At 36.1% G+C, this 25819-nt stretch overlaps 1 protein-coding gene across 6 annotated transcripts in view; it reads right to left on the bottom strand.

Moving 5' to 3' along the window:
* The window catches only part of MEIS2 (Meis homeobox 2), a 204881-nt gene that overhangs the window by 59367 nt on the left and 119695 nt on the right, over nt 1-25819 (bottom strand). The gene's annotated exons all lie outside the window — the stretch shown is intronic.

Raw genomic sequence — 25819 nt, 5'->3', positions numbered from 1 at the left:
TTAAAAGACACTGTACTGGCATGTACAAGATTATGAAACATGTCTGTTATATAGGTCCCTACTCTAAATTCACTGGCTTTCTTAAACAAAAAAGTAAACTTTTATCCAGCATGTCAAAGTCGTTCATAAACTAGAAAGCCTCCAGTAATAAATATTTCCCAACAACATTATTAAAGGGTGACATTAGGAACAACAAAGTATTCCATTCAGAGCATTCTAATCATTCCAGTGTTTGAGAAAGTGAATGTTTTTCAATCATCTAAGATTTCATTCTTCAGATATTTCATCTTCTATAATAGCATACATTATCCAAAATGTGCACAATTACTTATTAGCAAACCCAAATGCCATTAGGTTAAACAAAATCCCCTGTATAGCAAAAGGGGTTAACTAGATTTGTATTAATATAGAAGCCAGGCTTTTAATATTCTGCAAATGTTAACAAAGAAAGATGATAATGTTGAGTTAATATGGGTTAAGCATAAAATGAAAATAAATTTTTCTGATTGCGAGGTGTTGACACTTTTTTGGCTAGGGCCTCCAGCCTGTTCCTGAAAGCTGTGTAATTACAGAAGGCTTTTCCCCTCCTTTCCCCCTCCTGCTTCGAGCCTACCCACATTAGTAATGACCCCTTCACTGCTTCAAAAACCACTAATGGTCTTCAGCACGGGCAAGAAAAATGAACAGGATAAATTGGAATCCACAGTCAGTAATTTGCATCCTATGAGGCTGCTTTGGCCACTCACACTCATTCCTGGCCATCAATCCTGGCCTGTCAGGTGCTGCACTCTGCCACCATGACAAATACTCCTCCTAACACTCTGATTCGTCCAAACAATGTAATTGTCCTCTATTCTCCTTTTGGTAATGGAGATAATGAATGACTGCACAAACAAGAAGGATTGCTCATCACTGACGCTGGTGTGGCTTCAAACTGGAAAAGGCCTAGAGTACAAATTTTAATTGACTGAAAACACTGGTGGTGGTGGTGGTGGGGGGAAATGACGAAAAAAATCAAAAAAATCCTCATCATGGTATATTCCTGCCAAATTCAAGTGAGGAGCACCTTCTGACTTTTTGTCCCTCTAAGATTTTGAGAGACTAGGTTTATAGGTTATTTGCCCAGTGGACATAAATTTTGCAAATAGCAAAAATTAAAATGAAAATAAGGATGCATCACAAGAGGGTCTAGATCTGCATTGGTAATGCATTGGGAATGGCTTCCAGTATACTGTTTCTTTATGCAGAGTTTTCAATTTTTTGTGTGTATTTAGTCTTGCTCACGGTTGTGATGCATTTGCCCAAAACAGTTCTGACAAATTATGGGTTATAGGGTGTGTGTGCGACAGACAGCAAGAAAGAGAGGGAGAGAGAGACAGAGAGAGAGAGAGAAGGCTTAGATGTAATAAAGGTTTAGGATGTTAAGAAAGTAGAAGAATGGAAAGGGGATGCTACTGGAGAGCCAATTCTTTCAAGTCTGATTGTAAATTCTGATTGAATAACAAGAATTCTTTCCAGTGTTTTATTAGGAATTTAGTAGAAGACCACAGAATTACATAAACAGTGCATTTTATCTTGGGAATCCCTGAGCTGTACTTTCACTATGAAAGCAGTTGCAAATTCCATCTACAATCATTAAAAAAATTGGTACCTTACCAAAATTCACCTTGCACAGATGGCTTTTTTTTAATTAATAGGGAAGACCATAATAACTTTAACTTATTTAAATAACGGTCTGTGGTTTTTGAACATTCGTGATTCTATGCCCCTTTCGTACATAGGGTGGACTGTTTATCTGAAAGTGCTCTGGCAGTCAGCCACTATATTTCTAAAATTAAAAAAGAGGTGGAAAACAATCAGCTTCCAGAGGAATTGGAACCATGGCAATGTGTTTTGGATTAATTTACAAATATATGTATATATTTAAGGCCAAACTGTGGAACTAGAGAATTTCTACTACATGGTCTGTCATATGCATTCTTCTGCTTTATTAGAACAGACATCATATTGAAATAATAAACATGGGAAGCCTTCACTTCTTCTTTGATGTATATTACTAAATGTCTGACTGGCTCAGATTTAAAATAAACTTTGGTATGTTTGCACTTGAAAACTGGAAGTAGACCACAAGCAATAATTTGTTGTCAGTTTCCATATTTTTGGACTAAGGCTATAGTTTAGTCTGCTCACTGTTGGGGGCCAACTCACTCTGATCCGGTGGCCCAGAGGTGGCTCAGCTTACACATCAGAGCGCATATCGTAACATAATAACGATGATGATGATTCCCTTCATCAAGAAAGAACCAGCATAGGTTAAAGTTTTTCACATCTCAAAATAATTCCAAAGCCACTGTTGAACAGAAGAAGTGAATCACGAAGATCCTTTTACTCTGAATATCAACTGACAGCTGTTCAAAAAGCTAGTAAGATATGTATGGCTTACGACTTAATGCAGATAGAAAATATTTTTAAATTGTCTTTCTTCTAAGGATTCATTTGAAAGTAAGATATTATCTTTATTTAAGATACTGACTTTGGTTAGGCCTTTTTTTTTTTTCCCTTCAGGGTTAATCTGGTTTATCAGGTACATGGAAATATATCCACAATATCCTTAGAATACACCAGTGGGGTAGTTTTGCAGCTGAAAACACCTCTTAACCATCTTCTCTTGTGACTAACCCCTCTCCAATGATGTCCAAACTGAAAATGATTTATCATAAACTCTATTCTATGTTGAAAGGATTGATACTGATGTTTTAAAATTTTAAGTGATACTTTGAATCACGTCATAAATTAGAGGTGCACAACGAATGAAAAGGTAATATTTGGAAGGCTAAAAAATTAGAATTAACCTAAATGTCTATCAACTGGATCATAGTTAAATGTGAGATTCTCATGAAAAGCCTGTCCCCATATATTATTGAGTGAAAAAAGTAAGTTGTAGAACAATATATATTATCTATTTTTGATAAATGAATAAATTAATTAAATATACACATATCTATGCTTGTGCAAGAAAAACATCTGGAAAAATATACATTGTGGTTCATGTTAGCTAGGGCATGGGGTAGAAACTTGTTGATATACTCTAATATTGTCTATGTGTATAATGCTTCAAACAATTTTTAAAATCTAGTATAAATTTAAAAATTATAATTAATTTATTATACTTGTAAGTAGTTTATACACTCCATGTTTTTTAAATAAAACCATAATTATTTAACTTTTTATACTTTTACGTTGTGGTCACTCTCACTGGATAGTTTTTAAAGCAAGACAATGCCAGGATCAGTTCTGCCTCTTAAGTTACTTTCCTACTGGATGAGTCTGACTCACTTGCTGGTCTATAAAGTTGACTAGATAAGTGTTTTGAGGACTGAACAATGTGCAGTTTGTCAAATCACTTCTGTGATGACGTAATACAACCTCTTAGACAAATGGTCAAGTAACTTGTCGGGCAGGATCTCAGTTTGAACAAATACTTGGAAACAGATCATTATGATGACCATTTCATTTTCCTTGCTCCCCTCCAAGACAAATATTTTACAGTTAATCCAGGTGAACATGATTTTGATGGTGCCACTCATATATGAAACCCTCTAAGTAATTTCTCTAATGTGGCCAATGAAACACACTGGGCAGATGTCATTTATTGATCTAGGGCCATGCTTACTGGAATGGGGTACACGTGCACATGCTGAGGACTTAACCCCTGGATGAATAAGTGTATATTCCTGGAATGTTAAATTTATTCCATGGTCATTAATTTAATACCTTTTTGTTATGTAAACAAGAATGCCCATGCTATGAATAGAATGTATACTTCTCATGAGTTTTGAAGGTAAAATAATAATAAAGATATTTTAAACCTATCCCATCCTTGTAGTGGGAAGTAATCTCTTTTCTATCAAATTCCCATAGCATTACTTGGTATTTGTAATTTTTAGCTTTTCATTGTCATGTCTTATTTGTATCTCTATTAAGTATAACTTTCTGAAGGTAAACCCCTGGGATTTTTAACTTTTATATTTCTCCCTACTCTGTCTCAATGCCTCTCAATATTTGTAGAAAGAATGAAAAAATAAAATAGACATAGGTTTTCATCCAAGCTTTGTCAGTAGTTCTGTCACTTTCAACAAAGACTGTGCCTGGGACATAGTCTCTGTAATAGTAAAATAAAGAGGTTACCAAAGATGTACATGGGATGTAAAACATCAAGAGAGAATATAATAATAAAATTTGTGATGGTTAATTCTCAATCTCACTGACTCTTTCTCTGACACACACACACTCCTTTCAAGTTGTCTGAGCTTCTAAACACTGTACCAGGATGCAGTAAAATCCCTTTGCTATTCCACTGCCCACCTAACTTCTGTTTGTACCTGAAGCTCTTATGCATGAAACAGGATGTATTTCTTGATTTGTGTTGCTATATTTAAATCTCTATATTTTCTGAATATTTATCCTTGTCTCTAGCTCTTCAAATCAGATCACAAAATATTAGAGTCAAAAGGTTTTTAGACAGACCTTGGCCATAGACCTAATTTATGTAGATGAGGAAACCAAGGCTCACGGGGCTAAGTAACGTACATGAGGTCATATAAATAGACTGTGGTAAGAGTTGGGATAACCGCATCACCTGCTTGCCTGAGATTTAGTGGAGGACTTTCCCATTCTAACATTAATGTTTTTTACTGAAGTACCATTTCCCCTTTCTTTTGGTAATAATGTCCTGATTTTACTTTACAGGCGTGCCCAGGGGTGGTTAAGTGGCCCAGGTTTAGCCAATCAATGCAAGTCATCATGTTGGCTGCATTCAAGATGGAAGCCAAGTTAGGTTAATAGGAGTCAGTCATGGAACTGTCAGGTGTTCTCTTTTCACTGGGGTTACTCAGTCAGTAGGATGTGTGCCTGGAGTTGCTGATGCCATTGCTGCCACCAAATGAGAAGAATCTGACTGAGAATGAAGCTCATGTAGACAAAACCAGGGGCAACAGACACAGAAAATAGATTGCTAATATTATTTCTACATCTGGTTTCAGCTTTACCTAAAACTAGCCACCCTTCACCTTTCAGTCACTTGGGCCAGTAAGTTAGTTCTGAATCACACCAAGGCCCAATTTAGATTATCTGAACCTTCCTCAGTTTATTCCCTTTCCCCTTCCAGTGACACATAGTTGTCTATTGTTTAAAAAACAAAAGGAAAAGAAAAAAAGGAGAAGAATGAGAAATGAGAGGAGAAGGAAGAAGAAGAAGGAAAAGAAGAAAAAAGAAATGACTTATTCTGCTTTAATCTATACCTATAGACTCTGGTCAAACACAGCAAAAACTGGAGAATTGGGGACTTATTTATTTATTTATTTTTATTTTATTTATTTAATTATTTTTTTGAGGCACAGTCTTGTTCCGGTGCCCTGGGTAGAGTGCAGTGGCATCATCATAGCTCACTGCAACCTCAAACTCCTGGGCTCCAGTGATCCTCCTGCCTCAGCCTCCCGAGTAGCTGGGACTACAGGCTCACACCAGGACACCTGGATAATTTTTCTATTTTCAGTAGAGACAGGGTCTTGCTCTTGCTCAAGTTGAGCTCAAGCAATCCTCCCTCCTCGGCCTCCCAGAGTGTTAGGAATACAGGCATGAGCCACTGCACCCAGCAGAAAATTTGAGATTTAAAAAAAGTTTATCGGAGTTGTGATTCCAACAGCTAAAAAAAAAAAAAAAAACCCACAAAATTTGTAAGATACAGGCTTAAGCATACAATGTATATGGAATTGTGAAAATTTTGTGTCTAAATAGGAAAAGCAAGGCCTGGGCGCGGTGGCTCACGCCTATAATCCTAGCACTCTGGGAGGCCAAGGCGGGAGGATCGCTCGAGGTCAGGAGTTCGAAACCAGCCTGAGCAAGAGTGAGATCCCAACTCTACTAAAAAAATAGAAAGAAATTAGCTGGACAACTAAAAATATATAGAAAAAATTAGCTGGGCATGGTGGCACATGCCTGTAGTCCCAGCTACTTGGGAGGCTGAGGCAGAAGGATTGCTTGAGCTCAGGAGTTTGAGATTGCTGTGAGCTAGGCTGACGCCACGGCACTCTAGCCAGGGTGACAGAGCGGGACTCTACCTCAATAAATAAATAAATAAATAAATAGGAAAAGCAAAGGATAAGTTGGAGTTTTGATGATGTTTCTTAAAATGACCACAGAGAATAAATTTCATCATGTTTCATATGTAAAGTTGAAACCCTTAAGGAAGATGAATATAAAGTTGCTAATCAAAATACCTGAGAAACACATTTAGACTCAAAAAACTTATAGCAACCAGTGGCTATGATAATGCAAAATGACACAAAAATTATTGCAATTATCTGGCTAATTTAGGGTTATTTGATTTCAGTACAATTCCCTTATCCAGCTGCTGAAGGAGAGTGTATTTCCAATGGTATGTGATCACAACATTCCCTTCCATATCCACCGTTCTGGCACGTCCAAGCCCTACTAATCAATCACAGTCAGTACAAACAGTGGAAAACTCTTCTGAGGCAGACAGAAGTAGTCCCTCTTTGCACCTCAAACTTTCACAGTGCTTTCTCTTCTCCTCTCTTTTGTTTTTCATTTATTTCATATTGTCTTTCTGTATACATGTGCACTTGTGTTATAGCCCTCAGTGGACTGCAAATTATTTGAGGGCAGAGTTCAAGAATTATTTAACCTTGAACTTTTCTACAACACTTAGTACAGTGTTTCCTACAGAATAGGTCCCCAATACATACTTGTTATTGAATGCATTAGTTCTGAAATTGATACTGTTTCCTGATAGAAAGGACTGGCTGTGCCACATATATAATGCATAAATACCCAGATAAATATGGAAAGATTCAGACAATCATTTAACTGAACATTTAGCAATATTTGGGTATTTGAAAACATCTACTGAATTTTTTACTTTTCATCCAGATGTTTGGTGTCATGGAAACAGACTTCAGATTCAAATTAGTAGTGCTGTTTTTTTTCAATGCCAGATATATATTTGGGAGGAAGAAAATGTGACTATTTCAGGAAGATTCATTTCCATTTGAGTTTACATGGAAGTAAATAGATTGAATTATAATAATCACACCCTTTAAAATTCAGAAAAGGTTTGAGAGATTTTAATAATAGCCAGATCCTAAGAGATTAACACATTTGGCTGATACTTAGATCCACAGTGGGAAGGCTCATTGAAAAGAGCAAAGAGAAAAGTACACTCTCTTCTGCAGATAAGATAAAGGAACACTGAATGAGCCTGATGGATTATTGTATAGAGATTTTAAGAACAGTTATTAAATTTATTATTAAGATATAGATGAAACAGAAAAATGGAGAAGAATTTTTTTTTTAAGATACCCTAGTTAATTACTGAAAGGAAAAACTGTCTTAGAATAAGGAGAAACACTTTTTGTATCTGCAAGGACAAACATCATATATATATATTCTAACAGTACAGAGGGAGTTTATATGAATAGAAGTGATGGAATTAAGTGATGGTCAGATACCAACAACACTCATTTTACCTCTAAACTTCCTAAAAGGCATAAAAATATATTAGAAAAACATATTAGAAAACATTTGCAGATAAGATTCAGAATTTCAAGCACAGTGAATATAATTGTTTTCCTATTGACTGAGACTTTAAAGCTGAGCACAGTCTTATTTTGAAAATAACGGAAATTCATTCCTAAGGCTAGAGAAAGATAATTTTTATTTAACATTTGTTAGGATGCTCCCATGAGCTGCTTGGCCATGCATGTTATGCTGCCTACATGGCTAATGGGTAATCTTACTAAATGAGCCAAAAGCCACAAATAAGGCCTTGACTCATTTAACAATCATTTCACATTTCCACACTATGACCAAATTAATATTTTATGGGGCCACTCAGTTCTACAGCCAGACCACTTTTCCAAAAAATTGAATTTTGTGCTTATTTATTTTATGGGTCATTTGTTGAAATAGATTTCAAAACAGGTTTAGGCTATTTAGATTTTTCAGTGAACTGCAAAGGAAAAACTCACAGACTCAGAGTTTTAGAACTAGAAAGGACATTAGAGGTCATCCAATTCAAACTTCTTATTTTATGCCTAACAAAACTGAGGTTTACTGAAGCAAAATGGCTTGACCAAGCCTAGTTGGCCTCCTCCTTTCTTAAGATGTCCTTGATTTCCCCAGTGAGAAGAAATTTCACACCCCTAATCTCAAAGAACACTTCTTATGGAACATCTTATTTCTACCTAGGAATTATAAATGCCAATATCCAGATTTTATCCTGCAAGTTATTTAATAACACCCATACCCTATGTATTCTTATGCCACCCGATCTTTTTCCCATTTGCCAGACTGTATTACAAATACTTGCTTATTTGTCTATCTCCCTTATTAGACTGTACACTCCTTGAGAGCAGAGACTGGCTATCCAAATTTTACTTCCAGAATCCAGTTCCGCACCTGACATTTAAGAGGTACCCAGTAAATGCATGTTTAACTAATCAAGTTTGAAAATGCAAACAAGTGATTTCTTTGCATCCTAAAAATACTATTTTAAAATTAGAGAAAGGGAAGTTAGTTGAGGTGAAAGCTAGATAGTGCATGAGAAGGGAGATTTAAGGAATTAGACAAAGAGGCAAAAAACACCAACTTCTTATCCACATCAAACCTGGAATAGTAAAAATCAGCTTTTGCTTAAAACAAGAGTAAAACTTTGGGTAGAGGACTGAGAAGAAATTGGCAAATCCAGATGGTAACACCGAGAAGCTGTGGAAGAGAAATAAGTGCATAGGACGTTTCATTAACATTTAATTTCTTCTTGTTACATAGGCTAAGGGGTTGTTTTAAAACAAGGATTTGAAGTATGTGGTAGAGAGTTATATAATGTCTAGACAACCGAGATACTTGTATCTAATCTTATGACAACAATCCTTTTTAACAGGTCCAGACACAGTGCCATATGAGACTGAGTTAGAAGGAAATGAGGATTAGCAATTAGTCCATTATAACATGTCTTTAATAGCATGAAAAAGAGTCTGGGTGAAAAAATATGGGATAAATATTAAGGAATTATTAAGCAACATTAAAAACTATAATAAACAATTCCAGTATGTTTAGTCCAATTTCATTTGCACGGACTATGCAATGAGTAATTTTGTCTAATTTACTGTAAGAATACACTGAAGGTCTAGTTTGACAAGAGAAAGCTAGTAAGGATTGAAAGAGGAAGGGCTTGTTTAAAGAAACTGAGGGTTATCGTTTTTCAAAAAGGTTATTATCTCTAGAGTAAGCAATGGAAATGCTAGGGATATTATCTTCTTTGCTCATCTCAGATTACAGGATAAGAGAATGGGGTTAATGATAAGCTAAAAAGTCATAAAAACAAGAAGGAAGTAGCTGTAAACTAATGACTTCTTGTGATGGACAGCAGTGGTTAAAAAGAGAACCTTAATAGTTTATGATCGTTTCTTGGCACCATATCGTGGAGAAGGTTTTAATCAGGGGGGCCATAACGAAACACAATCCCTTAAGAAGAATTAATTCTTTCATTCTAAAGTTCACCAAGACAAAAAACGCTAAGGTGTAAAACACCAGTATTAAAAACTTGGTTCCCAGGTTCAGAACATCTTTCTTTTTCTGACATATATAGAGCTTCTTTCTGCATATAAATGAGCGTTGGATACAATTATACCCGTAGATGAACACTCTTTTAAAAAGGCGGGCTCAAAACATTTGGCTTTTTTCTTGTTTAACTATAGTCCCATATACTTAAACTGTTTTGGAATTTATCTGACTTATTAAAATATGTGAGAAACATCATTACCAGTCTGTGCACAAAATACGACAAAATAAGACAAGCTTATCCCTCAAGTATTTATCGTAGTTAAGCAGTGTACTAGTAAATTAAGCAATCAACTATAATAACCAATCATAATAAGAAAACTCTTTACCAGGCTGTCAAAAAAGGTCAGTTAGCAGTATTTATTTTGGAATTCTCTACAGTTTTATCTTATCAATTTGTTTTTCCTTCCCTTTTTTTTAGAGCAGCCTATGTAGTGAAAGTTAAACTAAATCAAGATGGAGACAGAAAAAGGTACTATCACAACATTTATCTATCTCTCATATACAGGCCTTGTTACTATGCTACCTAATTTCCAGAACCCATGAATACTTTAAATATAGAGTATTTCTGGCATATGAAAAAAATCACTTTGTGAGTTTCCAATTTGTATGTAGAGCAAATCAACTGATTAGTATCTATCTTTGTGTATATACAGGCCCTGTTACTGTTTTACCTAAACTCTAGAACACATGAATACTTTAAGTATAAAGTATTTCTGAACAGATGAAAAAAAATCACTTTGTGAGTTTTCCAGTTTGTATATCAACCAAATCAACTCATTAGTAAATAGAGTACCTTCAAAATGTCTTTTCATCGTATCTATGAATATATTTCTTCTGGTAATTAAATATATAAGATCATAAACTAGTTCATGTCATAACCAAACAAAATGAATATATATATCTTCATGACTCTGGCTATCTACCGACTAAAGATTCACTCATTCAAGGTAAAAATGATTAAACATTAAAATAACAAATCATTGGGTAGTATTTAACATTTTATCACCATAATTGAATGCTATGCCAAATAAATCCAAATAAATTAGAAATGTATGGACTAAAAGAAAATACACACACAAAAATTTAAAGTAGTTTTGGCAAAAAATAAAGTTATATGACAATATATGTTTATAGCTTACTTAAATAGTAAGATGTGGCTATTTTCTTCCTCATTTGGACAGCAAATCTGAAAATATTCAGAAAGGGCTCTTACTTTGCTTGTGTAGCCAAGTTCATCTCAGCAGAAAGTAGTCTTCTAATTACCTCTCTACTATGTTTGTGTCTGTTTATCAACTTGGGCAAAAGAAATAGGAATAATAAGGGACATATTTAAAATATGAATATATGAAATGATTACACTGGCCATATTTTTTCAATCCATTTAAGTAGTAAGATCTTATAGAAAGCAATAGCTACCTCTTATTCTTCCTAATTTGTATACTAGAAATTAGTAGTATATCTCTACATTCTTAGAAACAAATAATTCTATTTTTGCATGAAAGTATTTCTTTACAAAGATTTAAGAAGTCTTGAAGATGACTGTCTCCATAAAAATCAAACTTTCAAAGGACAAACCTTTAATGTAGCTAAATTCAAATGGTATGAACCAGCATGGCCAACATCTGCTTTGGTTAGTTGAGCATCCATGCTGATCGTTGGTGCCTGTTAAATAAATGGTTTTTCTGTGTAATGGGCAAAGCCCTCTAGCATTTCTGATACCTGGTATATTGTGTCTTTGGCAGAAGACCTTAAATGTGACTCATATTTAGTATTAATGCAAAGAGCATTAATATTTCAGAGCAAGGTGAGTTGACCAGTTGACCATAAAAGAAAGATAAGGTTTTCATGAAATAAGGTACAGTTGTCACTTGGTATCTGTGCAGGATTGGTTCTAGGACCCCTTCAGATACCAAAATCAGACGATGCCCAAATCCTTGATATAAAATGATATAGTATTTGCATTTGACCTATGCCCATCTTCCTATACACTTTAAATAATATTTAGATTACTTATAATACCTAATATAATGTAAATGCTATATAAATACTTGTAATACTGCATTGTTTTTATTTATATTATTTTTATTGTTGTATTGTTATTATTTTTGAATGTTTTCATTCTGTACTAGGTTGAATCCACTGACGTGGAACCTACTGATACAGAGGGCCGACTGTAGTTTGAAGAAAAGTTTGAAGGTATTTTAGCTACTTATGTGTTACTGACTGAATCATATACGTCATTAAAATACTTAAATAATGTAAATACTCCTATTTGAGTAATTGGAAAAACACCCTCATACAACATAAGCTGAGTGGGTTTAGTTCCCTGAATTAAGCAAAACACTTAAGGATTGCCACATGGCAAGAAATAAGTCAGAAATGGCCTTTAGACTCTAAAGGAAGAAAGACTCTAGCAGAAAATCCGTTAAGCAAATCCAAGATACTATTTGTATATATTAATATATACCACAGAAGTGTTGATTAAGCTTTATCTAAATGAGGACATTTTCTTACAAAAGGTTAAGAGAGAGTAGTTTTCAGTGAGAGGTAAACAGGAGGAACAAAAAATTATCTCAAAGAGTCCAAAAGTGTGGATAAAAGTCACCATCCAATTCATGATCTAGCTCCCCATATATGACTGTGACTTGGATTTAATCTGGATATTGAGGAAACTATATTGACAAACTCTCCCTCTTTGGACAGTCTCAGCTGGCAATTGGTATCCACTCAGTATCAAGTCTGACCTGGAGGAAACTAAAGGAAGAACTTTTCAGTCCAGGTATTTGAACATGAAAATTTTTCATACAGTGTACAGCACAAACTGGAAATTAAGGAAGAAATGTATAAACCACTATTTTATAAGGTCTTCACCTTTTTTCCAACCTAACCAGCCAATTTTGAAATGGCCTGGGAATATACCATTAAAAGGAATGAAAAAGCCTATGTGCATTTTATCATAGTAATATTTGCACAATTCTGCAAACGTTGATGGATAGCTGCCACATCCTGGGCTAGATATTTAACAAGCCAGGTGACTGGAGCAATGCCGAAACACGGATTAGAATTGGCACTTCGGCACTTGACTAGTTGGGCTCTATTTTCTCTTCCTTAAGTTCCTGAACACATTTTCCCTTTTCATTTTAAGTGAATGGAATGCTAAAGATGTTATAGAACCTAGACCCACACTCTCTAGAGACATTACTTTCTTTAACTACTTGGACATTTGGGAAACAATTTATAGTAAGCCTAAAACCTGTCAGCAAGTGAACTTCAACTTGGACTGTGCTTTACATAAGTAAATGCAAATTGAAATATTGTAAGTTGAATTACTAAGGGAGTATGCTATTTTCTAAAGTGAGTCCTTTTATAAGATAAATAACATTCTTGCAAAGCAATTAATACCCCCAGTGGACTAATGCCCTTCTAAGTTCTTTGTGAACAAATCTAGATGTTTATAGGAAATGCCAAATGAAACATTCTGGGGTATTTATGAATAAGCACTTGGATTTTCACTTCTGCATTTTGTTTGCTGCTATATGCCCAGCTTCTAGAAAAGTCTAGGAGAGCAGTATTGTTTAATAAATATATGGTAAGAGAATAAGTATTTTTAAGTGTTTGACCTGAGACTGAAGCACTCATTTTAAGTGCACAAGGGAAACAGAGGAAATATCAGTCTCAGGCATCTGCCTTCTTCTCACATTAGTAGTTAGAACCACCTAATTGGGAGGAGGCCGATGACAATGGGAGGGGAAATTTCTGCATGTTATGGATTTAAAAGCAAGCATGCTTTCACATTAGAAATCTGAATGGATTTTTTCCATGAGGAATTATATATTTCTCTTAGCCCATATTGACTCAGAAAGAGGGGGAAAAACCTGTAGAAAGCCCCACAGAACTTATCACAATAGTCTAGGCAGAAGTATATGACTGTCACTCCAAGGCAATAACACTTTCCATAATTTAATACCCTAGTGGATAAATATGTGAATTTAAAGTGTAGATACATTTTGGAAACACTCAAACAACTCAGGAAACACATGTGCTATGGTGTCATCAGGTCATACTTCAGGTGGAGCTCTGGGAAATTTTTTGGAAAATACTGGTAGAAATAGGTTGGAAGGAAAGAGAGCAAGCACATAAATCCATTAGCAATTGCATTTATAGCTCTTTCCATCTGTCATTTTCAAAGCATTTTTCTAATATTAGCAGCTGAAGTTCTAAGTGTGTGTGGTTCACATCCATTGTCTCATGTCACTTGATAAAGGTAAAGAGCTGAATGCAGGAAGCATTTGTGACTTAGCACTCTTTTGTGATCCAGGCAGAATTAAACGCAAAGGCGTAAGCTATGAGTTCTCAATTTCTTTCCCTATGCTGAAAATCTATGAAGCTATTTCCTGGGAATAATTTTATGTCTTTTAACAAAATCTTTATCATTCTTCACATAAATTAGAGAGCTTAGGATATGAAAACATTGCTGACGTTACCCATTATAATATAATCCATTACATTGAAGATTTGATTATACTAACTCAAGGCATGCAAAGCTAACTTACAGAACAAAATAATCCTGTGATGTTGGCATGATTTGATTAATCATATAGGTCTACAGTTGCCATCAAAACCATGCAAGACAATGGATTCCCAAGGTATTTGTTTTAGTTTTACCTAAGATTTAGCAGTTTACACTCATACCTCTCTGTTCCTCCTAAATGCCAGTGACATTATAACGCCCGCTCATGGCCAAGACACGTGGCTTAAAACATTTAACAAAATTGCCTGAAGAAATTAATAGCCATAATTTTAGAATGAATATGGGAGTCCTGAATAGTTCCACCATTAGGTCAGTTAATTTAAACTTTAAAATATATGCATGCCTCCCAGTAGAACATAAGCTCCTTGAAGGAACTTGAAAGGAAAAATTAGAAAAATTTCATTGCGTGAACCTTGTCTCTAACCCAGGCTATACTTGTGCAAGAGAATTGGGGACCTGGAAACTTCTGTGGCTAATGTCTGCAACACGCTGTGATAATGACCAGGAGACTAACTAGTCATTCAAGTGAGAAAAAGGTTTGGCAAGTCCAAGAAAAAAAGGAACTCGCAGTCATTTATTCAGGGAAATTAAAAAACAAAACCAAAAACTTGTAAAGAAATTTAGGCCATATTTCATGAGGGAAAGAAGAAACTAAAAAAAAAAAAAAAATCCTAAGAGACAAAATGAGCTTATACACATTAGAATAATATATGCTCAAATCTCTAGAGAAACTCTATTATATCACGATTAATGCACAAACTGCAATCAAGCCAGGCTAATTTCAATAGATTCCAAGTTTTGAACAGTTCCTAGCTATCCAAGTGGGAATTTGGCCAGGACGCTGGGGTTAATAATTCATTTTGAGGAGGGCTAATTCTTTGGGAGGCAGCCCACTCTGCAGGAGGAAACATTTGGCCCATGTGAGCAAATTCACTCTTCAAGATTACCATCTATTAGCTCCACAAGATACCTTTTGTAGGGAGACAGTGAGGGGAAGTCAGTTCACTTTTTCATACATATAGAAATATTTATCATGTTTTCAATAAATATATATTAGTGTCTGAGAAATGGCCCAAGCATACACATTTCATGTCTGGATTCTTAAGGCATAATTTTTACACCAATTTTCAATTACCATGATCTTAGCATAGCATTGTCTGAAGAGTATTGTGGCTAAAAGTAGGGGCTCTGGAATCAGACAGGCCTGGCTTTCATCCTTGGCTCTGCCGATTACTAATTGTGAAACCTTGAAGAGGCTACTGAATCACCCTAGGACTTAGGTTTTTAATTTATAAAATAGGCAAAATAATAGTGCCCACTTTATAGGGGTCTTATGAGGTTTAAGTAAGTTATTTATTAATTGAACAAATAGTTATTGAGTGTCTGGCACTGTTACAGAAGAGACAAATCCCCAACCTCATGGAACTTATATTTTGGTGAGAGAGGTAGGCAATAAATTTAAAAATATATAATCTGTCTGGTGGTGATAAGTTTTAGGAAGAAAAATAAGGTACTGTATGGATAAAGTGACTGGGGATGCTGCTCTTTTATGTGGGGTGGCCAGGGAGAACATTTTGAGAAGGTGACATTTGAGCGGAGACTCGAGTGAAGTCAGAACCAGCCAGGAAGCAGGAATGGCAAGGAGCCCCGAGGCAAGGAGCCCAGAGCCCCACTGCAGAGTGAGAGGGGCTGAGTCGAAGGATGGGGGCTGGAGAGGTAGCCAGTGCCAGGCCATTCTGGGCCGCTGGGTCATGTTAAAAGATTTAAGTACTAACATGGTGTCTGGCACATAGTAATCAAGCACATAATAAATAGTAGCTATTTATTTATTCATACTGGGTAAATATAGTCATAAATCAGAGTCATTCATCATTTCCATCGCTCTGCCATGTAACTGGAGTTTTCTGTATCAATCCTGTCATCCCAACAAACCTGGTTTCTAATTGGTATCCCAACACCTTTTAAATGCTCATGAATATCACGAATATTTCTAAATACAAATGTTTTCTATGATGCGTGGTTATTCAGCATCTTATTTACCTGTTAGTGGATCTTAAAAGTGATGGTTTTTTTTTTAAAGGCATTTTGGTTGAATAAAGTGAGAGAGGATGCAAAAGGAATCCTCAGCTGGGGCATGTGTACTCGGGGAGATGAATGAGGACAGTGTCCTTTGTATTTTCCCCAAGAACAACAGAAGGTAGATGGTTCCTCATATTAAGCTGATTTGGAAGAAAAATCTTTAATTGGTCTTGTGACTCTAAATTGACAATTCAACCCCAGCTATCACCACAAGCAACTACACAAAGCACCCAATGAATCATTCATACCCTTCCCAAAACTTGTATGGCTTCATGTCACCAATAAAACAGATTCTTGGCCTGCATTCTAAGGCCTTTCACAATATGGGCCCAAACTATCTTTCAAAATTTATATCCCACTACCCTGCAACATAAGTGTAAAATACTAACCAAGCCACATTAGCTTCTTTGTCCATTTTATTCTTTTGTCACTGCTATCAAAACACTTCTCATATTCCAGATATTCAAATGCTCACCATTATTTTTCCTCCTTTTATACACATGGAAGACTATGTTTCCCAGCCCCTTTATACCTCTCCTTCCCATGAACTGGGCAGGACCACTTGACTGGTTCCTACACAAATAAATGACTGTGATTGAGGGTGTATGTACTATTTAGGGGCTCAAGAATTCACTTGCTGCCATGAACTCCCCTGGCCCTCTCTCTTGCTGCTATAATTGTGGTGCTACTTGCTAAGATAGAGGTGCCACAAGGTGGAAGAAACCCTACATACTAAGCTGGCATATGGAGGACAGCTGCCTTGGAGAGAGGCCTGAACTCACTACTGATTTCGTGTGCCCATGAAATAAACTGGTTTTTTTTTTTTTTTTTTTTTTTTTGTGATATGCCACTAGATTTTTGGTGCTATCTGTCGAAGCAGCATAACAAATCCTGTTCTTATTGATATGCCATTCTTCAATATCAAGCTTCCTTGATCATTACTTTGAAGTGATTCTTCTTTTCTCTGTACATCTAAAAATCCTATGAAAAAAATTCATTTTTTTAGATGCAGGTTAGAAATTTCTTTGTAGGAAGAATCAGTTCTATTGAAAAGGATCTTTGACAAACTTAGGGGTTGAAAAATGGGGTTTGAAATAAATCTTCCGGGTCTGTCCTTCTAATGGCAGCCAAGTTTCTTATCAAAGCAGGAAGCTACTCAGCCTAAATGGTTGAAAGCTATATTGAGAGCTGCCTGCCAGAAGAGGTGGAGAGGTGATTAGGGTTAGAGGGGAGGCCTGGGAAGAGGTGGTATAAAGGAAATTTTTCAAGTGATATGTATGCTATGTAATGTGACACTTCCACAGGACACTAAAAACCTTCAGTAAAACTAGAGGATTCACAAAATCCTAGATATGATTGGATTTCTTGAGGAAGCTGATGAAGGGGCTGAAGTTTACATCAAGTTTATGTTGGTTTAAAAGAGATTCACTTGTGCAAAGGAATCAGCTGACATCTGAGTCACACTGCATTTATATTATTCATGTAGGAGAGATGTGCATTATAGATACTGGGGGTAAGAGAGTAAAGTCCTCAACAAATGGAACCATATTTCACGTCTCTTTGTTCTGCATGTGGCTAACTCAAAACCTTACAGTGCTGGATCTCGGAGGATCTCTCAGTGTATATCTACATAATGAGTGCGATGCCCACTGTCTGGGGAATGAACATGCTTGAAGCTCTGACTGGGGGAGGGTAGGGAGTTATGGGCAATATACGTAACCTAAACTTTTGTACCCCCATAATAAACTGAAATAAAAAACAAAACAAAACAAAAAAACCATATTGATTGAATAGATGATTGTTGCAGATCAAAACCAGTCCTCTTCAATTTGTTTTCTCATATTGAAATATAAACTAGCCATAATTTACTCTTTTTGTTTATGTTCATTTTTTGCTAAAGGCATATAAGAATATTCTATGATATTTCGGTCATTTTAGTTTGTAAGTGGTAGCAAATATTTTAAGTCCCCTTTAGCCACAACCTTGCTAATTAGACACTGTTGTATTTCTTCTCTTAGTCTGCACACTAAACTACATTTAATAATCTGAATTTTCTCAGTATGAAGAAAAAGAGCTCCCATAAAGGGTGAGAATTGAGAGGAAATGTAGATAAAAATGAATTTCACTATCTCACTTCCAGTTTATCTACTCTGTCATCAACATTAAAGTCCTGTTTTTGTCTCTTCAGAAAACCACATGACATTTGAGAATCTTCTCCTCTACTGCACAAATTTCAAAACCATCTGGAACACCTTCCTTCCTTCCTTCTCTCCACCTCCCTGCTCGTCCATCCTTTTCTTCAAAAATGAAAGTGTTTTTTCCTTATTTGGCTCGCTCTTCCTACGTTTCTGAGCTCTTGCATTTTATCTTAATTCTTTGGTTATTTGTAGGTATTATTTATCTGAAAGCAAACTCATACATACACAGGATGATTTGAAATAAATAATACTTAGAAATAAATTCTCTGTGCTGTATGTTAAAAATTAAGAACCAATCTGACTTCTCACGTCAGATATTAAAGAGAAGTAAAAAGGGCAAAGATCACCAAACCAGTGTGTGTACGCAGGAGGAAGCACGAATACAACACATACACAGCTATTTTTAAGTTAGCATGTTTGTGTTCTCAGTCAGGAAGACTTGTGTCTGCTCCTTGTTAGTAAATCAAACTCATCATTATAATCTTTGAAGACCTTCCCATAATTAAAAAAATGTAAATTTCAGCTACTTATGACTTCATACTCCAGAACAATATTTATCTTTTTTGGCCCATTTTTGCAAAAAAAGTACAGCTATAAGAGAAAACGATACAGGGCCCTCATCTTCAAATATTTCACTTACTTGTTACAGCTGGAGAATTTTAGATCTTGACACTGACTCCATAATAACCCAGATACATATCCAGCCATGTTTATAAAGAATGAGTCCCTGGTTAAAATTCTCAAATATAATATAGTTTTGTTTCAAAGTGCAAACATTGTAGTGTTTGTGTCTCTCTCTCTCTTTCTCTCTCTCTCACACACACACACACACACACACACGTGAACATACACTGCAGGAAATTAGAGAGTGCCCACAATTTGAAAAATCTGGATTTCAACATTATCCTTAGCTATACAAATTAGTGGAAGTGTCCACATTACTGTCCCCAACACAGCACAAGGAAAGTGATTCCCCTCCAGACAAGGGGCTTCTGACACTTGTCTTTATTGCCCCATCATAAATTCATAAAGGGATGTCTGCTGTAACCAGTTGGCAAGTTCACTGCATAAACATCAACACCAATTTAATGACTTGTGTACACATCGTAAACTAGAGAATCCTTATACAAAGAAATCAGATAAATCAAACATGAGCTGAGGCTTAGGGGAGAGCAATTAAAGCTTTAGGTTAAGATGGCTGTGGGAGGGCACTGCGTCGCATTAGAGCAGATAATAGAAAATGTGTTAACGTAACTACAGTATGTGTAATTAAATTAATTAGTAATATTAAATGTGTTTAAAGCAACATCTCCTCAACAGATAAATAGATAAGAAACATTCAGAAGTTTTAATTTGCCCATTATATATGTCCAAACAATAGGCAAAAGAAACTCTGAAACTTCCTAAGAGGTTGATAAAAATAAAATGGTGGTGGGGTTGGGGTGGGGGGTGTAAAGTTGATTTGCTGGCCTCTGGCTAACAACAGGAAAAAGGAATAATCAGAACATAAAAACCTGTTTGGCCATATTTCATTTCCTACGGCATATTCAAATGTTTTGGTGCCAACCCATTTCTTTCTAATACCTTGAAGGCTGGTATAAAGTACCTTTAAGGCACATTGTTTTCGGAGCAAGTATTTACAGCCAATTTCTAAGAAAGCTTAAGCATCACCTGGTAATATAAATTTTAAAATTATATTCAAAACATCCAAGGAGATTTCTGCTGAGCAAAAATTAGATTGCCTATATGCCAAAGCTCCTCATCAGCTGAAAGTTGGAAGCTAAATTTGGCCGTAAGAAACTGGCTTGGAACTTCTAAAGTTCTGGGGCCAAATTCAGCCCTGTATTATTTGTGTGCCTTGTTACATAGAAAAAAATAGGTCTGTTCCAGTGATCACAAGTGTTCCATTTATTCATCTCAAACGCAATAAGATCCTAGAACGGAGCCTTCATAACACAAAATGCTTTTAAGTTCTCCCTGAGGGGAACACGATATACACAATTTATGTAAAAAGAAGAAAAATGAAAGCTAAGTATTCCAGTTAAGGGTCAGAAATCAATATTTCTTTAACAGCCTAAGCAACATGCATTACTCTTAATACAAATACTTCAGAGATTTTACATTCTTCATAAATGGGTATTTTCACATGATTTGGGTTGAGAGTGGCAGAAGATACTCTCCCAACTTCTATTGCTGCAAAGTGAAAGAGAATATATTTGGACGGCATGTCACTGTCTTGTCATCCTCGGTTAAAACTTCTTACTTAAATGTCCAATTGTGGAGCAACAGGTCAGTAAATTTTAATGTATCTCAGTGGCTACGATAAAGACATTGCATCAATATCACGACCACGTAGAAACAGAAAAAAACAAAAAAATCTGAACATAAAACTACTTGTATTGAAATAGTGAGAATATGGTTTTTTTCCAGGTGGCAACAATTTTTTATGATGTTCTGTTGTCAATAAGAAGTTTTTAAAAAGAAAAACTTCTGCTTATTTCAGCTGCACAAAAAAGTTACAATAAGATATAGTAGGAAGAGAATGGACGTTAAGAGGTAAATTAAACTAAAAGGACTGAGTTTAAACAAAAAAGACACGCCCTTACTAGTCTGTAGGCATTAACTTTGGTCCTCCTTTAATTTGTTCTCCATACTGAAGCCAGAGTGATCACTGCAAAGCACCAATGTGATCTCGTCACTCTACTGCTTGACATGCTTTGGTGGCTTTCCATTACTTTCAGGCTAAAGACCAAAATGTTTACCAGGGCCTCCAAGGCACCAGATGATCTGCGTGGAAGCCTCCAGAGTCCTGTTATACCTTTGTCAATATTGCTATCTTCCCATCATCTCCATTGCCCTTTCATTTCCACAACCTGACCATGCTTCCTCCTGCCACAGGGCCTCTGCACATGCTGTTCCGGGGCTTTTCCCTGGCCCCTCATCTCACAGACTCAAACGTCCACATCTTCCTGATCCAGATCTCAGGTTAACTGATGCTGACTATTCCAATCAGGTCAATTCTCTCTTAATGCAAACTTTCAAAGCTCTCTGGGATTTTTCTTTGGGCACTTACCCCAGGTGTCCTTTTACCAGGCTGTGAACACCACAAGAGCAGCTGTATTATTCTTTTTATCCACCACTATATCTCCAGTGCCTGGCACAGAAGGCGGTTCACACATGAAATACTTAATAAAGATTTGTGGAACGAATGAGTGAGTGAATGAAGGTCAAGGTGGAATTAAGGTTCCTAAAAAAAGCCAACAAAAACAACCTCAAGTCACTTCCAAAGCAGCTTGAAATTAAGTAATAAATCAGAGGCTGTATCAATCCAGGCACTGCTCAATGGATGGGACTGAATGATTCAATTGTGGTTGGTGAGGTCCTACTGAAGAAGTGGAAAAGGATCATCAAATAGCACTTGTGCGACTCGTAGGATCCTTAATAAATGGCACAGGAGGACATGTGCTAGATCTTTTGGTGTGCAGGGCTATCTTCCCTAGCGAAGCTGACTCAGAAGTTAAACCTCTTAAAACAAACCAAAAACTCATAGAAGGATATTATCCACTTACTAGGCTTTTAAATACAGAAGCACATTTTTTCTCCACATGTGTAATGAGTAACCAAGTAGTGGTCACCCTTAAAGAACTGTGCTTTCATGCTAACAACTATTTTTAAAAATTCATTTCTTTGTCCCATGCCTTTTAAAAGTTTTTATTTTTCCTGTTCTTTCCTTCTTTGAGACAGAGTCTCACTCTGTTGCCTGGGCTAGAGTGCCGTGGCATCAGCCTAGCTCACAGCAACCTCAAACTCCTGGGCTCAAGCCACCCCAGTAGCTGGGGACTACAGGCATGTTGTCACCATGCCTAGCTAATTTATTCTATAGATTTTCAGTTGTCCAGCTAATTTCTTTCTATTTTTAGTAGAGACGGGATCTCGCTCTTGTTCAGGCTGGTCTTGAACTCCTAACCTTAAGCAATCCTGCTGTCTTGGCCTCCCAGAGTGCTAGGATTGGGGCGTAAGCCACCATGCCGGCCCTTTCTTTCTTTCAATAGTGTGTATTCCCATAGCGTTTAAAGGAGTTCTAGGGACATTGCTTACCACTACCATTTCTCCTGGTTTCCAAATGTCCTTAATTACACTAGGCTTTAAGATTCAAGTGTGTAACAATTCTTTTTTTTCTAAAGCAGAATTCAGAGGACCCGATAGTAGACAATTTATAGAGCTATGTTTTTCTGTGTATCAAAAACAATGCAGCAATTCCCTGACTCCTGCTTTTGAAGCCAATTTCTCATATCTACAAATCTACAAATCTGTTGAAACTGCCTCTACTGCCTAGTACTAAGAAAAGATTTCTTTGTAATGGGTTGACAAAAACTATCTTCCAAATCTCTTAAGTATGTATTAGAATTATCTGTATTTGCATATACACCTTGTACTTGCCAATGTACAACAACACAGCTGTAGAAAAAAGACTGAGCTCTAGTTTTCACTTGGCCATTGGAAAGTCACTGGATCTCTCTGAGCCTCAGTTTGCTCATCTATAAAATAGGACAATAATACCTACCTTACAGGTCACTGGGATGATTAAATAAGGAAATGATAGGATTGTGCCTTATAAGCTGTAGAAAATTCACAAATAGAAAGCATAAAAAAGATTCCACTAAACTTGAGGATGTAGACACAGAGCTTTGCAAAGAGGCCAAGTCACATACGGATTTTTTCAAGGGCTTCTACTGTCTGGTGCAACACTGGCACAACAAACATCTCTTGCCCCAGTAGAAAGATCTATTTCAAAACGTTTGATGAGGAAACAGTTAAAGATGTTCTTTGATTAAGCACAGTGATTCATATTTCGTTATTGCTACCTTTTCAAAGCTTCGATCTGCATTCTTAAAATGGGGAAAAGGAAAGTAGCTATAAAACTATAGACTAAAGAGCCTGGAACTTTGGTGTTGGAAAATATTTGTTTTTAAAAAAGCCCCCTGAATAAGTAAACCCAAAACATCCATCTATTTCAAAGTAGCTAATTGCTGTGTAAAATATAATCTATAATTAGGAGAATCAGGTTTGGTGCTTTGTGCATAATAAACATTCAAAATGAAGAGAGTGATTGGAGTGATGATGTCTAATAAGAAGTTAAAACATTAACACTGAAGAACTATAACTGTACTTTGAGTTTTAAAAAAACCTAAAAACTAATGACATTGTTTACTTATTAAAAAAACACTAATACTCCATTTGAAATGTTTATGAGATATATAAATCGACTGATTTGTAAAATTGACCTTTTGATGTTAGAGATGATATATGCCTTGTTGCCTATGGATAGCAGCTAGAATTTATAATTACACACTTTTAAACACTTAATTCAGTAATATTTCAGATTGATTTTCACCTCATCATTTTTCAGATATCATGCCCTGAGAGCAGTTTTTACCTTTGCCCTTGAAATCACTTTAATAAAAATCAGTTACATTTCCATTTCCTAGAAGTTTGAAGAGTGTCATCAGAATTTCAGGTAAAAATGAATTCTTGTCTGGTTATTTTGTATTGTAAAATTCATGCTCTTCATTATTTCAGAAAATTCTACATCAGGGGTGATACTGAATGTAAAATTTTATATTTTAAAACACCAAAGATCATACTGAAATTTAAAAAAATGGATTTCAGAATTTTAAGTGCTTATATTTCAAGCTCCTACACATTTCATTTATTTTATGTTTCCTTCCCATGAAGCCACAGAAGTTGACTTGAGTAAGGTCAATACGTCCAGCTATTTCATTTGTAACATTTTTGTTCACACCCCCAAATCAAATTGTTCATATTCTGAAAAATAAATCACTTTATGTTTATCAATATTTCAATGATTCCCCATATTCTCTCAAGTTCCTAAATTACTGACAAGCTATGACATGCCAAGTTGACATTTAAATGTGAAAAACAGAAGCAAAAAAGGCAATTTCTCAAGTAGAAGTCATTTAACCATGCTGAAATAAGATCTTGTCCTCTAGGGTTGGCTCTCACCTCACCTTATACTTCCTGTATGTTTCAGTTTGTGGCTTTGACTTATACAGGTTCACATTGCCCACAAGCTAAAGTCAGGATCAGATGAGCATGGTACAAGGTACCAGGTCCTCCTGCTAAATTACCATGCTGCATTCAGTCAAGAACGGAACAGGCTTGCCTGAGTCTCTGTCTTTCCTGGGGTTTTGGGTGAGAAAATAACTGAGTGTAGGAAAGACACACCCATCAGTATTGTTCTTGAAACCTTTTGCACGCCAATCAGGGCAAAATGCTTTTCTAATATTTCTGCTAACATGGGCCCAGGAGAGAAAAGTCAGTCTTGTATTTTCTCAAAGATCAAAATATCAAGAGATGGGAAATCCCTCCATAGAACAACCTTATTATCAAGGCTAAGGCAAGCACCTGGGGAATTAATAGCTGACATACCTCATTTTAAACATCTACCATATGTTCATGGAAAATATAGCCATGTTACTTATCACTTTCTGTTTTCATTTCGCTGGTTTATGTTTTGCCTTGAATAAAAACTGCATGAAAACACAGTCTTACATTACCAGGTATACATCTCCTCCATCGAATAGCTCAATAACATTTTTAGTGTTTTATTTATGCAAACAAAAATGCTCCTCAAATCAGTGCAGGTTGAACTGCTTGAAGAACGCTGTGTGAATTCCAGGATGCTGAAGTCGTTTCTAACATCACTCAGGAGCAGATACTCCCTCAAAGGCCTGTGACTGCCTTTTTCCATTCTTGGTTTTTAAATCATGTATCTGTGTTTTGGTGTTCTTTAAATTTATTCAAAGTAGAATCATGAAACTTCTTAAGGCAAAGCAGTGGGTTCATGAAAAATGAGGGTTTTTTCAGAGTTCCATGATTTTACTGAACACCTACCATGTGCTAAGGGCTCTACACACATACTCTCTCTCTCTCTCTCCCTGCATTCATTTTACCCTTCTTGACAACACACTGAGATCAATATTCCCAGCCCTATCTTACAGAAACTGAGCTGCTGAGAAGGTAAGTTATGTGCTCAAGGTCACAGAGCTAGTGTGTGGCGGTGCTAGGAATCCAACTGGACTTTTTTTTATCCAACTGTTTGTTGTTTTGGCTGCCCCATAATAGGTGATATTTATGTGCACAGCCACTCCCAGGGTGAGTCCAAGGTGATATGACATTAAGAAAGCAAATATGTAGACAGAAGGAATAAGTTCAGGAGATCTTCTGGACAACATGGTGACTACAGTTAATAACAATGTACTATATACTTGAGAATTGCTGAGAGTGTAAATGTAAAGTAATATGACTACAAAAAATAAGTGTGTGAAATGATATACATGTTAATTAG

This window comes from Eulemur rufifrons, chromosome 2 (assembly GCF_041146395.1).
Source record: "Eulemur rufifrons isolate Redbay chromosome 2, OSU_ERuf_1, whole genome shotgun sequence".
NCBI classification, from domain to species: Eukaryota; Metazoa; Chordata; class Mammalia; order Primates; family Lemuridae; genus Eulemur; species Eulemur rufifrons.
The sequence above is the reverse complement of the archived record's forward strand: the minus strand, read 5'-3'. Positions and strand labels throughout refer to the sequence as shown.